Raw genomic sequence first — 17,866 nt, forward strand, 5'->3', positions numbered from 1 at the left:
AGTGGTACGTGCAAGGCCTTACAATAACTAATAAATATGCACAGAGACACCCTGATCAACAGTTTTAGTGCACTGGCATAAATCCACATGATTTGCATTTGGGGTGTTAACCAGCAACTGTTCCCCTCTCCTTTTCTGTAAAGCATCTCTAAGAAATGCTTTAGCCCCATAAAAACTTGCCTGCCATTCCCTTTGTATGCTGGTTATTCTAACATCCCACCTATCCCTCCCAAGATTTCACTTTTTTAAAAAGCCATATTTGATCCCCTACATTTGGCTCCTGAGTCACGTATTGCAGACCACTGATTAAGTCCAGATGTGAACTCAGTTACTTCAAGATTAAGAGAGGTATCCTAAACAGGCAGCTCAGAATCCTGCTTAGTCTATTCAATGGGGCATACTCCCAGGAAAGTGTTTCTAGGATTACACTGTAAATGAATGAGAGAAGGGATGAAAAAAATAATTGGGGGAAAGATTTTATTTATTTACTGTATTCGTATACCATTTTTCCTTGTTGCTCAAAGTGGTTTATGATAAAAAAACTAAGAAATTAAAATATTAACACTACTAAATGTCATTAAAAACAAATCGGGAAAAGGCCTTTCTAAACAAGACAACCTTACACTGCTGCTGGAATTGGATGAGACAAGAGGAAGTCCTGACTTCAGCTGGTTTCCCGTTCCATGAGGATGGGGTCACTGCAGAAAACAATCTTGCCCTAGCAGTTACAGAGTTGAAAGAGTGAAAACCTCACTGTGAAGATCTTAAAGGTTCGTTCAGGCTCAAGTATGGGCTGTTCAGGCTCAAGTGCCCAGACCGTAAAGGGCCAAAGCACCTTTAATTGGATCTGGTTAGATTAATTGATTCAAAACCTTTTGATCCATCTAAAAAGGCAAATGCACACAGATTGCTCAACCATTTTTCCCCTAAATGTATGAAATAATCCATATAAATACTTTTATAACAGCTAGGCGTGATAACTGCCACATTGGAAAGGCATTCGCCCTTCACACTCGTGCAGATGAAAATGCCTTCTATGATAATTTGCTTTTTTATTTGATACATTAAAATAGAACCTGCTACAATATGCGTATGCTGTCTATAAACAAGGACACTATGCCTTTTTCTCCAACACAATTGCTTCATTCATATACAATTGATGCAAATTTAATTGATTAATCAATGAATTAAAACTAATTTGGTTGTCCGCTTCTTTAATTGATGTTGGGGCCTATGATTCCATTCTGGTAATCGTGGAGCCTTCTTCCAGTGGCTCTAGAGAAAGGCGCTCTTGCATTAGAAGAAGGATCCACCACTTGCAGATGGAATTTTAGGAAATAACCCTTAGGTGCCAACCCGATGAACGACACGTAATAATGAGCTTCCACAGGATCTATGGGTTCGAGAACCATTCCAGCCCGAGGCAAACCTTGTCAGCGGGGCATATTGTAGCTTGAACATTGCTGCTCTTAATGTTTGCACATTGCTCTGTTTGAACTTCAGATAAGGACCTTAAGATTGGGAGCTAGGCTTGCCAATTCTGGGTTGGGAAATTCCTGGAGATTTAGGAGTGAAGCTTAAGGAGGGCAGAGTTTGGGGTGGCAGCTCAGTGGGGCTGAGAATCCGTACAATCCACCTTCTGAAGATGTCATTTTCTGCATGGGAACTCATCTCTGTAGTCTGAAGATCAGTTCTAATTCCAGGAGAACTCCCAGGCCCCACCTAAACGTTAGAAATTTAGGTTGAGGACAAAATTAATCAGTATTTGTGCTTTGTGGACTTCATTGAGGTGGGAGCATTTTTAACTCAACTGTTATTGGAGTTTTGGAAATAAGAAGCTGCCAGGCTCAAATGATATCTTACCTTATGTGCTAAAGAGCTACTTCCCAAGTCAGACCTCTGTATCAATCACTGCTTTTGTACATGAAACTGGGAAACAAGTGCGCACGATGTGGTTTAGACAAACAAGCATTCTTATGAATGACACTAGACACATCTACTCCAATTTTCCATGTTTATCAGGGATACCCCCTTATTATTTTTGGCTTTTCTGGGAATATTTTATTAAAATTGTTCTAGTCTGAATAATTAGAATTTGTCATCCTTCTGGATTCATCCCCTCAACTGCAGTTAAATCTCTTGAGTGGATGATGCATCTGGACTTCAGTGAACATGCGTATAGATGCCTGCGCATTAACATGAAGGGTTGAAGTAGCTTGCCATGTCACACATTGTGGCTGCCAAGATATAACTTTGACTGCAGCTGATTCTTCCCTGCATGGAAAGCAAGAAGCGTCTGCATTAAAGAGGAATGTCCATGTGATATTGTGCTCATTCCAAGTCCAACTCATGGTGTTTCCAGGGCTTTCGCCTTTAAAACAGATTAAAAATAAACCTGTTTTAATCTGGCTCAAAGTGGAATCTGACTGAATAGTGGCTGTGGTGGAGTGTCTGTGTAGACATTCCCTCTGTTACTACTAAAAGGAGGAGACAGAGCTTTGCTCTGCTTTCAAAATGCCACAGGGCAGCACTCTGCTGTCTGCCATCCACCACCACCCCCCTTCAGACTTTTAAAGGACTTTTCCCCTTCCTCTGCCAAGCCACATTGTAGTTTCACAACATGGCTTGGTAAGGAAAGAGAAACAGAGGGAAGGAGGGGAGGTTCAGGGGCCAGTGTGTGGAGTCCTGGACTGGTACAAACCACTGTCACGGGGAGGGAGGCAGCATGTTCCCATTTCCTCCCCGCTTGCTGCTGCTTGGATAGAAGCACATTTTCACACCCCTGTGTGGATTAGGGTTGCTAGATCCAGGTTGGGAAATTCCTGGAGATTTGGGGGGTGGAGCCTGGAGAGGGCAGGGTTGGGGGAGGGGAAGGCCTCAAAATGATATAATACCATACAGTCCACCCTCCAAAGCAGCCATTTTCTCCAGGGGAACTGATCTTTGTCATCTGGAAATCAGTTGTAATTCCGGGAGATCTCCAGCCACCACCTGGAGGCTGGCAACCCTAGTGTGGATGCAAGCAATGACAAAACATCATCTGACAATCAAGAGCACCCTCCCACCTCAGGTTTTAAAGAAGTAAAAGACAAATTTTGGCCCAATAAACAAATACCACATACAGCAAGCAAAGAGGCGTATTCAGCGATGTGCAATGCTGTGGCCGGGGCAGGGACCCTTGTTTTTAGAACAAGAATGCCACAAGCTCTTTTCATCTTTGAGCAGTTGGAGGGTATGCGCGCCCATGTATTGTATACTCTGGAATCTGTTGCTGTGCATCAAGCGTAAGGACCTGGTCTGAGGCTGAATTTGGCATATTATGGCCATAATATATCAAAGACGTTCATATCTCATATTACAGTGGCTTATTCAAACTATGGTTGGCTGTGTGAGTGGGGTCTATCCCTGAAAGACAATTTGCTCACTAGCTTCGTCTGCAACACCCAGCCACGGGGGATGTTGGATGCATTAAAAGCCATGCTCTTGCGCGCGCAGGGCAACAACAAAGTTTATCGGGCCTCAGCAGCGACTCACAGGAACTGAGAATGTGCCTTGACTCTGTGCATTTGTTTCTGGAGGCTGGAATAAAGACGTATCTCTTGCTAAGTAATGTGGGCGTTCCTGAGAGATGAAATTTTGTTTCTCAGAGGGTGGGACTGAGAAACCTTCACTTGCACATCCTGAAGGAGGGTGAGGCTTGGCTGCACCTCTGCTATCTCAGAGAGGCATCTCATGAGAACGCTGTTCTCCGAGGATTGTTGAATACAATCTGGAACAAGAATTGCTTCGAAGCATTAAATCTTACATTAAGATTTAATAAGATCACCAAGTCCTTGGCTACCGGTTAGTTCAGCCAATTTGTGATTATGCGCCGCAGGGTATCTGCCACAAGATATCCATACACACAGGCAGCTGTACCCAAATTGGGACCTGTAGGGGGTATTTTTCAGTTCAAGGCCCCTGAGGTCCATGGCTTGAGCCTGAGCCTGGTGCAGTAATAGGATTTCCAGGCCATAACCCACTCAAGCAATTGGGGGGTCAAGAGCTGGGGTTGCCAGCTCCAGGTGGGGAAATTCCTGAAGGACCTGGAGATGGTGGGGTTTGGGAAGGGAAGGAATTTCAGCAGGTTATAATGCCATACAGTCCACCCTTTAAAGCTGCTGTTTTCTCCAGGGGAACTGATGTTTGTGACCTGGGGATCAGTTTTGATTCTGGGAGATCTCCAGCCACCTCCTGGAAGTTGGCAACCCTAGTGTTGAGACATGGGCCGTTTCCACACATCTTAGCTGCCTGTGGATCATCGTGTGAAAGACCCAGAAGACAGCATCGTCTCACGCAACATCGCGCCAGGAAGATGCTGTCCTCCGGGAGTTTTGCACAAAATCGCGTCTTCCTGGCGCAATTTCACACAAGAAGATGCTGTCTTCTGGGTCTTTCGCGTGATGTTCCACAGGCAGGTAAGACGTGTGGAAACGGCCATGGTGTGCCAGCATTGTGCTGGTGCACTGATGTCATTTCTGGTTTAAACTGGAAGTGACATCAGGGGGCTTTAGTATTTAATAACATTAATAATAATAATAACATTTGATTTATATACCACCCTTCAGGACAACTTAACACCTCCTGAGATTGGTTTACAAAGTATGTTATTACTATCCCCACAACAATCACCCTGTGAGGTGGGTGGGGTTGAGAAAGCTCTAAGAAGCTGTGACTGACCCAAGATCACCCAGATGGCTTCAAGCGGAGGAGTGGGGAATCAAACCTGGCTCTCCAGATTAGGGTCCTGCTGCTCTTAACCACTACACCAAACTGGCTCTCTGGTTTGCTATGGATTGCTAGAACATCCCATGTCACTTCCAGCACGCCTCTCCCCCAATTCCTCCTGCCAGTGTTCAGGGAGGACTCAGGCTATAGTGGGAGGCCTGGCATCCATATTCTGCAAGTTGAAAGACCTACCCTGTTTGTTTGCTTTATTTAAAACATTTTTAGCTGCCTTTTTGTCCAACTTAAGGTCCCTAAGGTAGCAAACAATAAAAAATTTAAAACAAGATTTAAAACACACAAATATATACAAACAAGTAGAACACATAAACATCCCAATAGGTGGAAGGGTCAATGAGAATGAGTAAGGGAATGCCAGACAAAACAAAGAAGTGTTCACTCGCTGGTAGAAGACAATGATGGACAGACGACTCTCCCTGGGGAGGGAATTCCATAATTTTGGTGCCACAACTAGGGCTGCCAAACTCCAGGTGAGGCCTGGAGATCTGGAATTACAACTGATCTCCGGACAACTGAAATCAGTTCCTCCAGAGCCAATGGCTGCTATGGAGGGTGGACCCTACGGCACTATACCCCGCTGAGTTCCTTCCTCCCCCAGACCCTGCCTTCTCCAAGCTCTACCCCCAATCTCCAGGAATTTTCCAACCTGGAATTGGCAAACCCAGTCACAACTGAGAAGGCCCTTTCCTGAGTTGCCCCCCACGCTTAAGAGTCCCAGATGGCAGGATCACTTAAAGCTGGGCCTCTGAAGATGGCTGTAGGGTTGGGTAGGTTCATATGGGAGAGGAGTAGGCAGTCCTTAAGGTATGCAGACCCCTTTTGACCAGACAAAGACAGAAAGCCAGGCTCCTAGCATCCATATTCTGAGTCTGAGAGGACTTAAAACATATCCACTCACATATCACATAGATGATATGAAACATATCAAGCTATATCTAAACTTTGAAACCAGAAATTCCTATTTCAGCATCTCTCCCACAGTTTTTACAACATATAGGCCAATTCCAGACGGCCCTCCCCATCCCGAAACGTCACGCATCGTCGCACGGAAAACGCGAAATACCGCGTTTTCTCGCGCGAGTTTTGCGCGACGTCACGCAAAACTTGCACGAGAAAACGCGATATTTCGCGTTTTCCGTGCAACGACGCGCGACGTTTCGGGATGGGGAGGGCCGTCTGGAATCGGCCCTGGTCTCCATTATTCCTGTGGCCTTGCAAGCAGATCAGAGATGGGCACGTTCAGCCAATTTTTCCCATTAAAAATGGTCAGTTTTGAACACCAAACCAACTGACTTTTTTAAATACTGCAAAACCCAGTTTTTTGGTGGGGTGGAGGTGGGATTCAAGTTCATTGAAAGAATAACGATATATAAGGCCCCAAACTGATTCCATAATTTGTAGCTTATTTATCATTTGCTGATGAACCATTGAATAAATTAGATGATTAAACTGACGTGAATCTGCATATTACTACAATCTCAAAGCAGATCCCTTTTTCAAATATAGAGGAAGGTGTTACATTACTGACACAATGTAATAACAGGGACCACTAACTGTAAGAAAGCGCAGCCGTCTTCAATAATTTCTGTCCTATTTCCTATTCACAGTTACATGAACCAAGAGAGTTTCAAAAGATAACCAAAATATGTCCCTCATATTCAGCCCCACTCATTAAAATTTGCTCTCAATAATTAAAGCAGGTCCCCACTGATTAATCCACAAAAGAGTTTGCCTCTTCAAGGTATTTATTTTACTTATTTCAATGTACAGTGCGCTGTCCCAGAGGTTTGGGGTAGGTAAAGGTAAAAGTAAAAGTAGTCCCCTGTGCAAACACCGAGTCATTACTTTTTTAAAAAAAATTTTTATTCAATTTTAGAACTGTAACAATAATCAAACAACAAACCAATATAATACATTGCATTTACAAATATTAACACAGTGCTTCAACTTTAATACATTAACAATGAGTGGTGTGAAGAGGAAGGTTGCAGATCTCTTGCTTCTATGAATTCGTAAAATGGGATCCATTTTTCCCAGAAGTTTGATCCCGAAGATTGATATTCCGTCTGATGTAGATTGTCGGTTATTTTTTCCATTATCAAATGGTTCCAGATTTTTGTAAACCAAAGTTCTGTAGTAGGTGGAGATTGGTCTTTCCATTTGGTTGCTATTGCACACCAGCTGCCATCATCTTCTCAAATGTTAGAAGAGACCTTATCAACTCTTTTGATAAGGTCTCTTCTAACATTTGAGATTGATGTCTGATCCCACAGTCCCAAGAAGATTACTTTTGGTGACATAGGGACACTGTACCCTGTTATTTCCTTAATAATATTTAGTATTTCTGACCAAAATCGAGATATCAAGGGACATTCCCACCAACAATGAGCAAAATTACCCTCATTATTGCATTTCTTCCAACAAGAGGGTGATGCTGAAGAATAAATTAAGGAGATTTTTTTGGGTGTTAGGTACCACCTATGTATAATTTTATAGCTTTGTATTTTAGTTAATATAGTTGAGGATTTATTTAATTTTGATGCCCATACTTTTTCCCAGCTGTCTAATGTCAGTACTTCATTAAGATCTTTATGCCATTTAGTTTGATAATTAAAATTGTTAGGGATGTTAGAGGACAATAGCAGGCCATATATTTTTGAAATCATGCCCTTTTTTTATATTTTTTAGCATCCATGAATTGCTCAAATCTTGTCTGAGTTGCATTCATAACCTTTCTTATGTTTATTTGTTGGGTGACAGCTTGTAATTGCAGATATAAGAACCATGGAATTGAGCTTTGAAATTTTTGTTCTATCTCAGTTTTGCTTATGAGACCGTCCTTCGTTGCTATATCTTTTAATGTGATAATATCAGTAGTTTTCAGTGTTTTTGCTATTTGAGTGTTAGTGTCTATTGATATGTTTTGTACAGAAATAGGAGAATGCCTCGACATGTCTGGTATTAATTTAGTTCTGGTGCTATCCCAAATATGTAGGATCGCATCAAGGAAGGTATTATTCTTTATTCCTTTAGGTCATTTAGTAGGTGGGTTCCAAATTATTTCTTGTACTTTCCATTGGGGTGGTAACTTATTGCAAGTCGAAGTCCACTCTGTTGTTTCGTTTGAGTGCCAAAGCGAGAGGAGATTGGAAAGTCTGATTGCCTTGTTGTATAATGATAGATCAGGGAAATTAAGTCCTCCATGATGATTTTTTAATCTCAGAATTTTAAAGGAAATCCGGCGTTTCTTGTGATCCCACAAAAAAGAATTTAGTATGGACTGCCATTGCTTAATTATGTTTTCATGAATTTTAATAGGTATATCTCTCATGACAAATATTATTCTAGGTAGAATAAATGTTTTTATCAAATGAAGTCTGTCGTACCATGAGATTTTTATCTTTTTCCATTTATTCATGTCATTTTTAATTTGTGTAATTATTTTAAAGTGGTTTGATTGTATCAAATTTTTGTTATGAGTAGAAATTACAGTTCCTAAGTAAAGCAGTTCCTTTTCTAACCAATGAAACTTGTGTTGTTTTTTTATTTTGTCTGCATCTTCTTTCCTTATGTTAATTGGTAATATTTGTGATTTTGTTTGATTTATCAGTAAACCGGTGATCAGGAAGAACAGCTGCTGGCTAATCAGAGTCCACAGCCAGCAGCTAAGGCAGAGCCACCCTCCAGCTCCCACACCATATGTGAAGCCCAGCTGGGGACATCCAACACCACAGGAGAAGCCCAGCCAGGGGCTTCCATGCCCCCCCCCAGGTTTGCCCTGACCCAAAGAACACCGCAGACGAAGACAGAGAGTGGAGCAGCAGGAGAGAAGGTGCAGTGCTTGCCTCCTGGGATGACGCCAGCTGCTTATGGATAGTGACGATGAGTAGCATCAGGATAGAGCCCAAGCAGCTGGCTGCAAAGCACGCCTGGCTATAAAAACCAGCCTAGAGGAACTGCTAGGCATGGAAGCAATGAGCTGAATTCCTGCTATTGCTGTGGCCACGCCCTTGAACCTTGCCTTGCTCCTGTAGCCTTTGGACCATGCCCTGTCTCTGCTTGCATCTGGACCTGACTTTATTGGTACTTATTGACCCCCTGACTAGGCTCTTGAACTTTGGATTTTGGACTTGTGCTCTGACCCTGGCCTGGACTTTGGCTACTCTACTGGGGCTAGCCTGGCACCCGACAGTTGGATTTAACAAATGGTGAACAGAAGGGAAATAGCCCCTAGCCAATGGTAGTACAAGAATTAATTGATACACTAAGTGGGTAACAGTTACACTTCTGCTTGCACAAGTGGTGGCCAAGCTTTTGCATGACCAGAAGAATACCATTGGGTTTACCTTCATGTTTCTCATGCATTGCCGAAGCACAAGGTGTAAAACAATACCTCTGTGAGCACAAGATCGGCCAGAAGAGCACACAAAGCTGCTTCTTACTGAGTCAAACTCTAGTTCCATGTCCATATTCTAATTGTCCGTAGCTATTAGGCAGAGGAACGTTTCCCCTCAGTACCTGCAACCTGAAATCCTTCATACTGAAGATGCCCGTGCTTCAACTTGGGGCTATCTGCATCCAAAACACGCTCAACCACTATTCTCCAGCTGTTGCAGCTTGGATCTAACTACTTCTCTTCCCTTTATCACCTTCAGCTCTGAACCCCAAAGACCAGCCCATACAGCTTGGTCTTAAAAATGCTCCTGAAATATGTTCAGCGGGTTGATAGTGAGAATTCTATAATGCATGAGGTGAAATCACCAAGAGCATCTTTCTCTGCATCCTTTCTATATGAACCCAAAGCATAAATCTTATAGTTGTACAGGTGCCCTCGGTGGATGTCATATACCGTAATGGGGCAGCTGAAAAGAGGCAGTGAACAAAGCAATTACTGTTGCTGGCATGATTGTATTGCCAGGACCGTTTCTGTTCTGTCTGATAATTATATTGTGATGACTGTCCCCGTATTCCTCAGGATGTTAATCTGATCTTTCTTCCTGAAGGGCAGGTTGCATAATGAGCCATTTCAACCATTATGTCTCAGGGTATAAATAAATAAATGTGCACAAATGTATTGCCCCAGAAATGGAATTAAGATTCTATTGAATTCAAATCTTCTTATGTCATGTATGTCGCCACCCACAAAATAAATATTATTAAATAAAATAATTCCATTATTAAATAAAATCATTCCAATCCTTCAAAAAAATGGCAAAATAACCAAAAAGCGGGGTGGGTGGGAGGGAGATGGGTGAATCAACAGGAATAAAATACCAGAGGGACTCCCCCCCCCCCGCCATAATTATATACTAAGGCACAAAGACAATTCTAATAACTGTAATAGCAAAAACATTCACATTGTTTTGACACAGTAAACTACAATGATAATAATCCAGAATACAATTAAGTTACAATGACAGCTAAAACACTGAAGGTACAAATACTATATATATATGCAGCACATTACTGGAAATTTCAGAATCTGCTATCATATCGAGCTACTGTTGACTGGACTAGACCACTAGTGCATCTAGAGCAATATTGTAATAGTTTAATACACCATCCAGTCCAGGTATGAACCATTTTGACCCAGTTACAGTGATGGATATTGACATCTGTGAAGGCCACCGCTTGTGCACTGGATCCTTGCTCACCTTGGCTGCTAAAATCTTGTAAAGACCACATAAATGAGCCTTTGAAGTCTATCATGAATCCGTCACTAACTCAAGGGCACCTTCCCTTGGCCACACAAGGAGGTGGTCATCAGCCCACTACTTAAAAAACCATCCCTAGACAAAATTGAGGTGGCCAGTTATCACTCAGTCTCTAATCTGCCCTTGACTGAGAGAGCTGTGGCTGACCAACTCCATGTCTTCTTAGATAACTCTTGTGCTCTAGACCATTTCAACTCTGGTTTCAAGCTCAGTTATGGGGATGGAGATGTTCTGGTGTCTTTAGTTGATGATCTCTGCCATGCTTCCTTGTTGCTCCTCCTGGATCTATCTGCAGTCTTTGACAGAGCAGACCATGCAATCCTATTGAGGCATTTGGAGGCAGAATAAGATACCGGGTTGTGCCTTGGACTGGTTTAAATTGTTCCTCATGGAACGGACTCAAAAGGTTGCTGTTGGTGACTGGCTGTCTTCAATGTGGGAATTACTTGTGGAACTCCACAAGGTGCATTCTTATCCCTCATTTTATTCGACCTCTATGTAAAGCCTTTAGGAGAAATAATTGGATGGAATTAGATGCCATCAATTTGGAGATGATACCCAGCTCTATATCTCTCTATCCAACTCCTCCAGTGATGCAATAGAAGTCCTGAGTCACTGCATGACAGCTGTGGGCAAATGGATGAAAGCAAACAAATGCAAACTGAACCCAGACAAGTCAGAAGTGATACTAGTTGGGAGGGCAGAGATCTTGAAGGACATTGTACTTCCCACTCGAGATGGGGTTCAGTTGACTGTTGCTGACTCAGTTAAGGGGTTATAATGGATTTAGCAGCACTGCTAGACAAACAAGTAAATGCAGCTGCAAAAAAGGTTATCTCCCAACTTAGGTTAGCCTGGAAGATGACCCAGTACCATTACATGACGACCTGGCCAGCTGAATTCACATCATGGTAATAACAAGTCTGGACTACATTAATGCACTCTACATAGGTGTGCCTTCGAAGTCACCTCGGAGACTCCAGATGGTGCAGAATGCCACAGCACAATTATTATCAGGAGCTAGGAGGAGCGTACATATTACACTCATTCAGCAGTCATTCCATTGGCTACCCATCAGTTACTGGGCTCAAGGTTCTGGCTATCACATACAAAGTCCTTCATTGCCTTGGCCTCTTGTATCTGCAGGATTGCTTCTCTCACTATGGCAGCTTTGCTCATCCGAACAGGGCCTTTTGCAGCTCCCACTCTGAAAATGGGCAAAATTAACAGCCACCCATACATGCACATTCTCTGTAGTGGCCCCCACTTTGTGAACAGCCTGCCTGAAGAGGTTAGGAAACCCCTACCTTCTTGGCTTTCTGCAGTTTTTTTTATACTTTAGACTAGAGATCAATTCTTGTGGGGAAAATGGCAGGTTTAGAAGAGGCACTCTGTGCCATCACATCACTGATGGGTTCCCTCCCCTGTCCAAACTCTGCCCTCCGCAAGCTCCTCCCCAAATCTCCAGGAATTTCCCAACCTGGAGTTGGCGCCCCAAGCAAAGAGGATTATCACTGGTTACAACTGTTGTGAATGTTCACTACTTATCTGTATACTTTTCACTTGTGCATGTCACAAAATAGACCTTCAACCCACTGTTCATAATTTGCTTTCCTTGCTCTGTTCATAAAACTTTTTTTTTTTTGCGCTGTCTAGTCGCAGCCAAGTTCTGGTGACCTCACAGGGTTTTCAGGACAAGAGACATTCAGAGGTGGTTTGTCATTGCTTGTCTCAGTGTAGCAATCCTGCCCTTCTTTGGTGGTCTCCCATCCAAATACTGACCAGAGCTAACCCTTCTTACCTTCCAAGATCTGACAAGATCAAGCTACCTGGACCATAAAATTCTTGAAAATTCATTGCATGCATGTAATGAAGTTCAATCAAGCCCTCAAAGATGATGCGACAATAACTTTGTTAGTCTTTACGTGCCACAGGTATTCTTCTTCCACTTTTCTTCCATGCTATTATACTTAGTACATGCTCACAGGGCTTTTTTCTGGGAAAAGAGGTGGCGGAACTCAGTGGGTTGCCCTCGGAGAAAATGGTCACATGGCCGGTGGCCCCGCCCCCTGATCTCCAGACAGAGGGGAGTTTAGATTGCCCTCCACACTGCTGAGCAGCGCAGAGGGCAATCTAAACTCCCCTCTGTCTGGAGATCAGGGGGCGGGGCCACCAGCCATGTGACCATTTTCAAGAGGGTCTGGAACTCCGTTCCACCACTTTCCTGCTGAAAAAAAGCCCTGCATGCTCACACCCAAATATTATTTGCCCACAGGGCTGTTGCCGATACTGGACTGCGAAATTCTTGGAGACAGTGAAGTTTGGGGAAGGGGGGGGCAGGGAAGAAGAAGTTCAGCAGGAATGTGATGCCATAGAGTCCACCCTCTGAAGCTGGTATTTGCTGCAGAGGAAAGTCTAAAGATCAGTTGTAATAGCAGGGGAACTCCAGGCCCCACACGGAACTTAGCAATCCTAGTTACATCTAACAATGTACTCGTTACCAGTTTACATCAGTTTACAAGCCACGTCATCTGGGCCACAAGTAGAGTTGCCAACCTCCAGGTAGTGGCTGAAGATCTTCTAGAATTACAACTGATCTCTAGGTCACAAAGATCAGTTCCCCTAAAGAAATTGACTGTTTTGAGAGGTAGACTCTGTGGCAGGTCCCCAATTCCACCCTCCCCAGGTGCCCCCCACCAGAATTTCCCAATCTGGAGCTGGCAACCCTAGCCACAAGATTCCTTTATGCTGCTGCTGCAACTGACTGACATAACTAGCTACCCTGCTAGTAATCTTTCAGACACTGTCCAGCCACATCGCCACAAAACTGCATTTTTTTACCATTCCCTGGTGAAGATGGAATTACTGTTAAACCATTTCAAGGCTACAGTGGGGACATGAAGGGCCTTTTGCCAGACAAAGCCCCAGAGGCAGGGTTGCCAGCCTCCAGGTAGTGGCTGGAGATCTCCCGGAATTACAACTGGTCTCCAGGCCACTGAGATCAGTTCACCTGGAGAAAATGGCTACTTTTGGGGGCGGACTTTATGGAATTATGCCATGCCAGGGCCCTTTCCCTCCCCAAACCCCACTTACTCCAGGTTTCTCCAGATTTCACCCCCCAGATCTCCAGGAATTTCTCAACTTAGAGCTGGCAACCAGCTAGCCTTCTATGCTTTCTGCCACCCCTTTCAGAAAAGATAGATATGTAGAAAAATAAGCATGTAACAATTGCCCCAAAATGAGTTTTATTTACCATCCAGCAGGAAGGATGTGACAGGAGTCAATTACAGCCAGAGTTCTTCCTTTTCCTGCGCTCATGCCCATCAAATTCAGGGTCTCTCCACTCCTCTGGTACACCAGAGACTATTGTGTAGATCTTTTGCCTCATCTAGCAAGGCAATGCTTATGAAACTGAACTCCCTTCAAATGCTGCTAGACCAGACAGACGGATGAGCCAGCGTTCTTGTCGAAAAGTTAATGAGATGCAGCCTACTCCCTTAAGGGTGGGGGAAGCCATATGGGAGGAAACGAAAGGAAACGTGATTTTCAGGGATGCTCGCACAGTAGCAGTATAAACTGAAGGGAGCTGGTTTCCAAGCTCAACGTATAAAATGTGTTTGGAGTTTATTTTTTTTAAAAAAACAATATCCTGTCATCAATCCTGTCATCAATATCCTGTCATCAATCAATCCTGTCATCAATCAATCAAGTAATTCCAATATCCTGTCATCAATCAATCACATTTTATCCTGCTTTTCTTCCAAAGTGGACATAGCTCTTCTCCAAACCCCATCGTATTGCCATCACACAACTGCCCTGTGAGATAAGTGAAACTGAACGACAGGGACTATTCCACAGACACTGTAGGCTTTAGGGCTGAATGAAGGATTTGAACCCAGATCTCTATGACTCCGATATAACATTCTAGGGAGCTGCTGTAGCACAGTAGTTAAGTGGTTCGGCTGCAAATCAGCTCTCCACTGGTTCAAATCCCACTCCTGCCATGAGCTCAGTAGGTGGCCTTGGGTAAGCCACTCCTCTCAGCCCCAGCTCCCCAGCTGTATTGTGGGAATAATAATAACACTAACTTGTTAATTCCTCTGGGTGAGGCACTAATCTGTCTAGAAGAGTGGTATATAAATGCAGTTGTTGTTGATGTTGTTATCTATATACCATACTGGTTCTACAAAGCCTGGAAGCAAGTTACCTTGGAAATATTAAAGCATATATGACTCATAGTGTATTTATATATATACACATGCAGTAATATAGTCTCAGTGAGAAAGACAGGCTATAAATAAATAAAATAAAATAAATATTGTCAAGGATCGAGGCAGAGTAGGAGACAGATACTGTCCTTATATTCCTCAGTACAGCACCCCCCTACCCTACCCATGAGCCCTGGATCTCTTTCCTGACTCCAAAACAGATGTGCGCTCATCCAGAAGGATGTTGAAGTACGCTGCAAACTTTGGGACTCTCTAGCCCATCTTTCCTGATCCAAGTGACCTTGTGAATAGCCAATGCCTTTTGCCAAGCTGCCCAGTGATGCATGCTTGGAAAGGGGGTGGGTGGCTGGAGAGTTGGCTAGAGGCACACATTGCCTGAATCACACACAACCAAAGACTGATAGGCACCCGGCAGATGCGAGCACATGAACGTAGCTGACGTCCCCATGGCAACAGCTCCGATGATAATTTCGTGAAGTGACATCACAAGTGGTGAATGGAGTGCCAGCAATATTTTCTAACCGGAGTGATCAGTGTCTGTAACTGCGCACATGCCAGGCAGAGCTCAAAAACCTGGGAAATGCCCCAGAAAGTGGCTGCTGATGAACGCTACTCTGACAAGTCAAAAAGCCAGGAACAGAATTTGGGAAGCCGAAAACACCATTCCAGTTCTGGTTTATTTTCCCTGGGGAAACCATCCTTTCCTGCCACCACCTCCCTCGCAAGTTGCCAGGCATTATTTCCCCAAAGTGTAGATAAACATATTTTATCTTCATTTTCTATTTGGCCAGACCAGGAAGATGAAACTTGGTCATTTGCTGTAATTCACAACAGATAATGAAGCAGTCATATACAAAGTTAGACCATTGGTTATCAATTCTCATTGGCAGCAGTTCTTCAAGGTTTCAGAGTCAGATATTTCCCCAGCGCTGGAGATTCTTTAGAAGGTGTTGGGGGTGCAACCTCCAGGGCCTCTTCTTTTCTTGTTCTTGCTGCCTAAACCTGTGGCCTAGGGTTGCCAGCCTCCAGGTGGTGGCTAGAGATCTCCTGGAATTACACCTGATCTCCAGGTGACAGAGATCAGTTACCCTGGAGAAAATGGCTGCTTTTGAGGGTGGACTGTATGGTATTATACCATTCTGAGACCTATCCCCTCCCCAAACCTTGCCCTTTCCAGGTTTCACCCCCCCCCCCCAAATCTCCAGGAATTTCCCAACCTGGATCTGGCAACCCTAGAAATATAATAGTCTGGGACAAAACGGTCAATACTGTTAAGCAGAGAGCAGAAGCTGGTGATCCCCTGGGCCAAATCTGCCCTCAATTAAGAGGTTAAGAGCAGCAGGACTGTAATCTGAAGAACCAGGTTTGCTTCCCCAGTCCTCCGCTTGAAGCCAGCGGGGTCACTTTGGGTCACTCACAGCTCTTCCAGAGCTCTCTCAGTCCCACCCACCTCGCAGGGTGATTGTTGTTGTGGGGATAATAATAAAATACTTTGTAAACCACTCTGAGTGAGCGTTAAGTTGTCCTGAAGGGTGATATATAAATCGGATGATGCTGTTGTTGTTATTAAACCTCCTAATTTTGAAGAAGGGCAGAAAGTCTCCACTATCATTTCTCTTGTTCCATCCTCTCCCAATTTATCTCCCTTCTTACCAATGAAGTGAAAACTAGACATATCCGTGAGACTTACTTCTGACTAAACATATCTAGGATTGGGCTGTGTTGTTTAAACTAGCATTAAAAATGCTAGTGGAATCTCAGGGCTGCATCCGGCATCTCTGGCAGGGTCTAGTGTTGGGACCGGTACAGTTCCCTGGGGTTCAGGTGTGCATCTATGGCGATGCAGATGACATTTTCAAAACAAAGAACAATCAAGAGCCACAAAGGTTCTTCTGGGTAGAATTCCTGCTGCTGGCAGTAGTTCAGACTCAATGACCCACAAGGTGCTTTTCAGCTCTTGTGCTATGATTCTGGGATACCGACAGTGTGCTTCATCATGTGCGAGATGGACCCGACAAATGGCCCAGAACAAAGTGGAACAGGCCAGACAGACACTGAGGACAAAATGCATTTTACACCCTCTTGTGTGCACAATGATCCAGAGAGTTGATTTCCCTTGATGGAAGAAAGGGGGTTGGGTGGGTTAAAAAAATCAAATCAAATCCTTATCCTTAGTTCAGCGTCTGCTTCACAAGTGATTTAGGCCTAGCAGGATTAACTGTAACCAGTTTAGGGCTAAATCTTATTCTCTTTTTTTGGTGCAACTGCAAATTGGAAGCACTGATAAATATTTATGGGGAAATTCACAAATTAGGCAACTGTAGCACAATAGACTGTTATGCGCCCCTTCACTACACAGGGCAGACTGGATTGATGAGGCCTCTCCCCGAAGCAGACGCCGGCTCATCTTAGCTCATTTGGAAACTGCAGGGTGCAGTGGCGGGGAGGGGGGAACAACCCACTGGCCATTACTCCCTTTCTCAGCTGATGTTGTACACAGTGGTTTTGACCTTATTTGGAAGCTACATCAAAAGGTTTCCTTGAAATTCAGTCAGCGAGAGCAAGTGGTCTATTATTCTTTAAAATTTATCCAGCATTTTCATCATCAAGATTCTCTCAGTACAAGCACAAGACTCAAGTCCAGTAGCACTTTAAAGACCAGCAAGGTTTGCGGACTCTCAAAGGCTTGCATTCTAGAAAATTGTGTTGGTCTTTAAGGCGCTACTGGACTTGATTTTTGCTCTTCTACTACACAGACCAACTTAACTGCCCATCTGAAACTATCGGTACAATTGGAAACCAGGATCTGGGGTGGTAAGGTTGCCAACTGTCCAGGAGAAAACATGTTCTGTCCCTTGAGAAGAGGTGTATTATGCAGAAACAGGCAGTTGAAGCTTTTCATGGCGAGTATGAATAACATTCCCTGATAATTGCTTGCAGATCAAACTGATATTAAAGGGACAGCTAGAGGGACAAGTATAAAAATTGGCAATCTGGTACATGGTTGTGTGTGTCCTAGATTCTCCATGCTGGATTTCCCTTCATACTGTCACACAATCCACCTTCATGCACACGTACAATAAATACACACAGAATATTCACTCATAGTACAATTCTGTGCAGAGTTCCTCCAGTCTA

Source organism: Eublepharis macularius, chromosome 14 (genome assembly GCF_028583425.1).
Source record: "Eublepharis macularius isolate TG4126 chromosome 14, MPM_Emac_v1.0, whole genome shotgun sequence".
Classification (NCBI taxonomy): Eukaryota; Metazoa; Chordata; class Lepidosauria; order Squamata; family Eublepharidae; genus Eublepharis; species Eublepharis macularius.